Genomic DNA, 7,788 nt, shown 5'->3' with positions numbered 1-7,788 from the left:
TTTAAAAAATATTTGGTTTGCAACTTTTCATCAACTGTTGGGAATTGTTAATAATTTTGACAAAAGGGTTCTAGTTTATAAAATTTTCATACTCAATTTAAATTCAAAATTATTGAAAAAATTCAAGAAATAATTAGGACACAAGAAATGTTCATGTTGATTGGTAATGACAGAAATTGCAAATACCAGAAACATTCGAATTACAAAAAACGGCATGCCCACGGATGCATTCGTCTAGCCTAGTGTGGCAAACTGCTCTCAACTGGTAGTTTTTTTTGGACTATGTCTAAATGAAGCCAACTTTTGCAAGCCAGTGGGCATGCCCATACAACACTTTAACAGTCACGTGAAGGGCGCTTGCTCGCGCTAGCCACGTACTTCCTCCGTTTCTAAATGTAAATCTTTTTAGAGATTCCACTACAAACTACATACAGTGTATATAGACATATTTAAAGTGTATGTTCACTCGTTTTGTTTCGTATGTAGTTCATAATGGAATCTCTAAAAAGACTTATATTTAGGAACGGAGGGAGTAGATTTTACTGTTGGGTTTTACTGTGTTCGTTGATTGGAGAGCGAGCGCAAGGGTTGGTCCCACCTCTCTTCGTCGCTAAGAAAGGAAAGAGGGAGAGAAACACTTACTCACGTAATACCTCCCTCCGTGAAGATCTCTCGTTTCCTTCCCCAGGAAGGTTTCCAACACAAGCGACCCCCGCCCCTTTCCTGCTGCTCCGCCGCCGCCTATTTCTCTGCCAAATCCACCCCGCGCCGCTGCCCGTGTCCGTGCCCTCTTCATCTCCGGTCCCGCGCTCCATCTCCTCCAGCCTCATATCCCCCGATCTTCTCGATTTGGATCTCGGGAGCGCACGGGAGGGAGGCGAGGTGCCTGTTGCTGGGAGAGGGGCGATGAGGAGTATCGGCCCTTGGATCTTTCCGTCTCGCGAGGCCAGGCCTCCCGTCCGTGGCGCGACGCCGCCGGCATGGAGGCCCCGGCTCGGGCAGCCGCCGCAGTGTCGGGTGCGCCGGTGAGGTCTCGGGTACGCGCGATGGGCGTGACCTCTCCTGGCTCCCCGCCCTCGTCCGCGACAACAAGGACCAAGATGCATTTACGGTGTTGTCTGGTGCGCCGTCAGGTTTGGTTGGTCGAGGCCAGGTATGTTCCTGAGGCTGTTTGATGGATGGATGTGTGCACGTATGTATGTACTCCCTCCGTTCCTGAATATTTGTCTTTCTAGACATTTCAACAAGTGACTACACACGGAGCAAAATGAGTGAATCTACACTCTAAAATATGTCTACATACATCCGTATGTGGTAGTCATTTGAAATGTCTAGAAAGACAAATATTTAGGAACGGAGAGAGTATGTAGTATGTACGTATGGATATCTGGGTCATGTTGCTGGGTGGGCAAAGACGGGGGTCCAACCTCCTTTTCAGTTAAAAATGAGGGGCGATGATGACGACTCTGGCTGAAATAAGCATGTCTTGAGCAATCAAGATTGTTGTGGCCTGGGTACTAAATTAGAGCCCACCTTTACCTCTTGCAGCCTGTTCAATTCATCGAAAATGTTGGATGTTCTGCGCCTCGGCTGGTCATTCTGACGAGTGATAACCAGGGCAGTTCGTTTACATTGCGATAGGTATGTTATGCAGCAAGAGATCTAAGTGTTGGGCTTGAAGATCAAAGACGGAACTGAGCCCTCTTTTGCTATGCTACAAATACACAAATTTTCCTTATCTACTATACAGTGTTCTTCTTTCAGTTCTATTTCTCTATTCTGTTGATGTGAGTGAAGATCTATCTGAACTTGGGATTTATGTCTTCTTTTGGTGATGAACTCAACCACCCTAAGCCTACATGGATTGATCTATAGTTGGGTTTGTTTTGCCTTTCTAGTTGTATATACTATATGTATTACACGACTGTCATTTTTCTCCAATGCCTGTAGCTACTGGCAGTTTTATTCCTGTGGTTAACAACATACTGTTGTCCTGTTTGTCTTGTTAGTAAGCATGTTAGCTTTTGCCAGATGCTTCTTCAAAGACGAACTTCGATCCTCCACGGGATTGCAAAGAGTTGTCATTAACACAGATTGCCTAAATGTGCTATCTATTTTGGTCAGAGCAGACCCTTTGTTATGATCCTCTTTGCTATTTAGTTCACTGGTCATCAATCTCTTTTTAAGTTGCTGCTGTCAATATTAACTGCCACATTGATTATTAGAATCACATGATGCATTAGTGCGGTACAGATCCCTCACAGGTTGTTTAAAATGAGAGTGTCAAGTAAATTTATCAGCTGGAAATTTTTTTGGGTTAAAAATGTTCTTATATTTTTTCTAATCATGAATGAAAGTCCTCTTGGAGCTTTTGCTTGGGCCATTTGGGATTTGTATGTTGCCATTTCCCCCCTTCACATTATATGTTTTAAAATTTATTTAGTGGTCTTGCTTTGGTTTTTGTTTTCATTTTGCCAAAGATTGCACTATGGAAACCATCCTCTGTCTCTCTATCAATACCACTGTCTTTGTCACCATCTTCGAACATCACGGCATTAATTCGATTTGATACCTCATATTCTTTACTTCACACTCTTAGTAATTCCTTATTCGTAAATATTGTTTCTAAAGTTGCATATCTCTGTGATCATAGACATCCGATGGTTCCACATTTTCTTGGTAAGTGTAGTCAATCAAAAGAACAAAATGCACTAAATTACTAGAGGCCTTCCTATTTATACATTATATCTATGGTATTGATTATCTATGCTTTATGCTCTGCCCATGGCCGGGCGGTTTCAGTGATTCTCCTCTGTTGCAGCAAGCCATCACTACAACTTTATGATTATGATGTATATATATGCGCAAATATGTTTCTGTTTTTACATTGATAAAACATGTGTTTAGTTGTACTGGCCAAGAATAGTTCTATGATTCATGCTTATAGTTTACTGTAACTACTTCTACTGATGGCTTATATTTTTATAGACTCTGACGATAATTGTGAGCTGAGCCTTATGGGAGGCCACTCACTAGATAAATATAATGGATTGGGGTGCCCCATTGAGTAGCTTCTGAAACGGGCCTTACTCTTTGGTTTCTACTTCCACGGCAGCATGGTGTAGGATGCAGCATGACACTGTGTAAGGTACTGATGGTCTCTGAGGTGAGCTCTTTATCTGTATCTAACATTGCTCTGTCTCCCTTCGCAAGTATAATGACATTTTAGTGGATCTGAATTTTGTGTTGACTGACTGGAAGTCATGGTTCTGTTCAATTGATTCATATATGTCTCTGAATTTCCTTATATTTTCCTGTGTGTGATCATTTGTACTGGAAGTTATTGTACATGCACCTCCATCCATAGCATGCCAACAATGTGAATTAGCTGATTAGGATTTTATATATTCCTTTCACCCTTTCTATGGTAGTTAGTACCATGTAGTTTATTAAATCCATTATCAAGATGTAGGTTATCCTTTTGCACGGCATGCCTAAAAGTGAATATCACCGTATAGATATGCTGCTAATGTTATGAGTGTTTTTTTTGCATGCTGAAACTGATTGTACCAAACCAATCCCAGTGGGAGCACTTTGTGTCTATGGTGGTGAATATTTTGTTGTGATCAAAACTTATTTTATTGCTCCCAGTTTGGGAAATATTTTTTTCAGACACTTGAGATAGTTTTTTTTTTAAATAGGAGCTCATTATAATTTGTTTTTGTCTGTGCATCAGCTGCTATTTCAGTTAATGCTTGGTTGTGCCTAGAGAATAACAGGGAAGTTTTGTATGTGGTGATCCTCAAAACTTCCTAATAGATCAGTGGAGTAGGAAGGCTTGCATGAGTTTGCACAACAATCTTGAACGCTTACCAAACTAGCCTGATCATATGTTGAAGCAAAAATATGTATGACTGTAGGAGTTCAGAGTACTACGTGAATTGCTCAAGGGTCACACCACAACGACTGCTAGAGCAGGCTTCACCTCAGGCGCTCTCCCTAACTCTTTTACATGTTGATGACCACTTCACACACCAATGCATGAGTCAAATGGCTGGTAACAAATTCCCACGTTTAATTAGCCTTTGCTTCTCCATTTTCAACCCCCCTGGAAGTGTTTCGTTCCTTGACCTCCTCTTACTGAGTACTTAAAGGCTTGGATATGTCTCTTGTGATGCAGTTGTATATTGCGGAGTCTTTCTCCATCACCACATCGGCTATCTCGGCTTTTTCTTACCCTTTTATCCTTTACTAAATAGCCCACATTTCATACTCCGATTGCACTTTTCTACTTGTACCCTCTGATGCATTACATTTTTCTGGAAAGTTTTAGGATCTTTGAATTCTGCAGGCATCCTCCTTAACTAATTTCTGCACCATAGTATAAAGTACAACAAGTCCTCTCATATTCAATTTTCTGCTCACTAACAAAGACAGAGATTAAGCTAACCTATTCAGACACCCACATGTTCTAAGTTGCCTACTTTCTCTTACCACATGACTGCAATTCTTCAAACTATGTTGCTTTTTAATCATCAGAGTTTTAATAATTTCCAGTTCTGCCAGCATAAATTAATTTGTTTTGTCAACTAATTATAAACAACATCATGTTAACGTGAATTTTGGTTCACCTACACTCATTCTGACATTTTCACCATAAATATTTTACATGCAATTGTCTTTGTCGTTGATCATGGACGGGTTTGGTTGTGGTACACTTGTGTACAGCCCTGTAAGTTATCAAGTACTTTGGTTTCCTATTTTTTGCAATATAGAATCTGTCATGATGCATTTTCTTCTGCGGTCTTATTTAGGTGAGTACCAGCGTCTCTGAAACTTTTTCAGAATACAGTAATGAGGCTGCATTTGTTTTCATGGCCGGCCGATGCTGCGTGGATCCGGTTCAACGAGGTCGTCGGCGACATGCTGCTGGAGCGGGAGAGCAGGATATGATCTCTATGGCAAGTTGAAAATAGGTATGCACAAGCCTGGACAATATTTTACTAGAATAATGAAGTCACTGGCTATATAGTTATAGTGTGACCCAAATATGTATTTCTGGACGTGTGCCTTTGCTGGCTGGTAGTATTTACTGTTTATATGTATTTTGAAAATACCACGTTGGTAGATCTGTTCTTTTCTTCTGGACAAGCATTTTGACAATACCCTGTTGGTATATTGAAAATAGGTATGCACACGAATTGTAAATATTTTACTAGAATAATGAAGTTACTAGCTGTATAGCGTGGTGCGGATATGTATTTCTCGACGCACTCCTTTATGGTGGTTTCAGCTTATTGTGTGCGCCTATTACTAGGAAACGAAGCTCTCAGCCTGGTTCTAACAAACTTAACTGAACTCTTTGCACAAACAATAAATAAATACATTGTGTATTAAGATGTTTCAGTCCTTCTACTGATATTTTGTTTAGTTCTTTTTCTTCAAGGATTAATTAATTTGGTTTCAAGGTTAATTGTCATTGTCTAAGTACATTAGTGTCTGGTAGCATTCTTCAGGTAGTTAATTATGTTATCTGAATCGTTGCAGTTGTTGCCTATAGCTGATGGTTGTGGTCCTCCAACCTGGCTATCTCTTGTTGCAGAATCAGCAAAGCAAAGAAAGGACTCATTGTTGGTCTTATTGGCCCTGATCATCCATTCACAAACAATTACTGTGTATGGGAAGACGAATTCAAAGTAGCACATTTTTGCGGCTGTGAAATGCAACATCATGTTTGGATAGCTGACCAAAAAGGATCTCCTTGAAAAACTGAAATATTTATGTAACACTATATGCTCCTCTCTTGGTTTTTTGGAATTACATGATCTGTTTTTCTTGTTCCTTTTCAATATGAGGAATACGAAAAAAAGTACCTTGAATGAGTTGTAAATAAAATAAATGATTCTGAATTTATCAATATTGAACGAGACATTTGAATGTGTTCAATAGGCTATGCTGATTGACCTGGGAAATGACAATGATATCTTTGGGAAAGCTTTAGAAAGTATAACTTCTGCAACATCTGTACCTACTGCAGATCTTGCGAGTATTGATCAGCTTCTGGAAACAGTATGTCGTTGTCAGAATCCCATGATTCTCCTTTTAGATGGGTTAATATTAACATGAGATGTTAGTTTTGAACTTGTTCCTTTCTCTTCTATGTGCAGGTACGTCGATACCAAGAAGATGAATATTCTTTTGTGTAAAAAACATGTCCCTTTGATTGATTTGGGCGTGTTGCTAAACATTGTACTGCTTCCCCATATGACTACCACCTCTGATAAATCTCCTTTTGATTCAGTTCTATATTATTGTTTGTTTCCAAGTATTTCTCACTCAGGTTTCTGATAAATGTAGTAGATGTCGGCAACTGCAATGCAGAACAGATGAGTGGTGTAAGGAGGTGTTGCAGTGGGACATTGCAACTGCTCCCAGATCAATTCAAACTCCATTTGAATGTTTTAGTTCATCAATGCTTTTGATTATATTTTTTACATAGTAATGGGGTTACACTTATTCTCGAGGCCCTATTAAAGAGTATTCTGAATTGTATTCATTGCTTCATGTACCTATTTATATGTCTTATGAGTATTCTGAATTGTATTATGTATTGTACGTTAACAAATACGGCAACATGATTAGCCTGCCTTGGTCTGCTTGCTATGTATATATAAATGCTATAATGATCAATTTCTCATCGGTGCACTTTTTTCTTCAGCATATGTACCTTATATACGCTGACTGGGCTTCTGTAGTTCAAATAAGCACGTCCACAAGTAAGGCTATAGACAGGTACGCACATGTACGCCCAGGAGGCGCGCCCCAGCCTTGGTGTTAAGCATCCATGCCATGTTTGAACGAATTTCGACACCATTTGCATGTTGCGACATGTCTGGCCATTTATCGACTTTATTTTACTGGGAAAACTTCAGAAAATGCTGAACTTGTCAAAAATCAATCAACTTGGCATGGTGCCTTGAATTTTTCATAAAAGATCATGGAAAAAATTGAGGTCATTTCAAGGATATCCAGGAACAACGTGCTCTCAGACGGAGCCCTTTTTCCTATCCGAACACCCTCCAATGAAAATTGTCTATTTTTGGACATTCTTTAAACAACACTAACTTCTGCAAGCAGGTGGGCATGCCCATAGTAGGCATCCATGTCAAGTTTGGACAATTTTTGACACCGTATGAAAGTCACAACACATCCGTCCGTTTGTCGGTCTTTTTTAACTGAGAAAACTCAAGAAAATGCAAAATTTGTCGAAAACCAAAATAACTTGGCATGTTACCTGGAGTTGGCCATAGAAGTTCATGGAAAAAATTGGGCATTTCAAGAATGTGAAGAAACAACGTGATTTAAGACAAAGCCTTCTAGCCTACTCGAACACCCTCAGTTCAACATGGTCTATTTTTGTACATCCTTAAAATGATCACAACTTTTGCAAGAAGGTGGGCATGCCCATAATAGGCATCCATGTCAGGTTTGAGAAATTTCTGACATCATGTGTAAGTTGCAACACGCCCGACCATTTATTGAACTTTTTGACCGAGAGAACTCTAGAAAGTGCTAAATTTGTCAAAAACAATTTTTTTTTGGCATGATGCCTTTAATTGGTCATAGAAAAAAATTAGGCCCGTTTGAAGAACATGGAGAAAGAACATGCTCTCAGACGGAGCCTTCTGGCCTACCCGGATACCCTCTGTTCAACATGGTCTATTTTTGGACATCTTTGAAATAATCTCAACTTTTGCAAGTAGGTGGGCATGCCTATGGTAGGCATTT

At 39.8% G+C, this 7,788-nt stretch overlaps 1 long non-coding RNA gene across 3 annotated transcripts; it reads left to right on the top strand.

Moving 5' to 3' along the window:
- Nucleotides 1-640: 640 nt before the first annotated feature.
- On the top strand, nucleotides 641-5,946 carry LOC109735465 (uncharacterized). Of its 3 annotated transcripts, none has more exons than XR_012190104.1 (5): nucleotides 641-1,153; nucleotides 1,549-3,166; nucleotides 3,921-4,732; nucleotides 4,815-4,976; nucleotides 5,548-5,946. It is a non-coding gene; the product is annotated as an uncharacterized lncRNA (long non-coding RNA). The 3 variants fall into 3 exon arrangements; XR_012190105.1 differs by having other exon boundaries at nucleotides 675-1,153; nucleotides 2,989-3,166; XR_012190106.1 differs by lacking the exons at nucleotides 641-1,153; nucleotides 3,921-4,732 and having other exon boundaries at nucleotides 2,346-3,166.
- Nucleotides 5,947-7,788: the final 1,842 nt, after the last annotated feature.

Source organism: Aegilops tauschii, chromosome 7, assembly GCF_002575655.3.
Source record: "Aegilops tauschii subsp. strangulata cultivar AL8/78 chromosome 7, Aet v6.0, whole genome shotgun sequence".
Lineage (NCBI taxonomy): Eukaryota > Viridiplantae > Streptophyta > Magnoliopsida > Poales > Poaceae > Aegilops > Aegilops tauschii.
The sequence above is the reverse complement of the archived record's forward strand: the minus strand, read 5'-3'. Positions and strand labels throughout refer to the sequence as shown.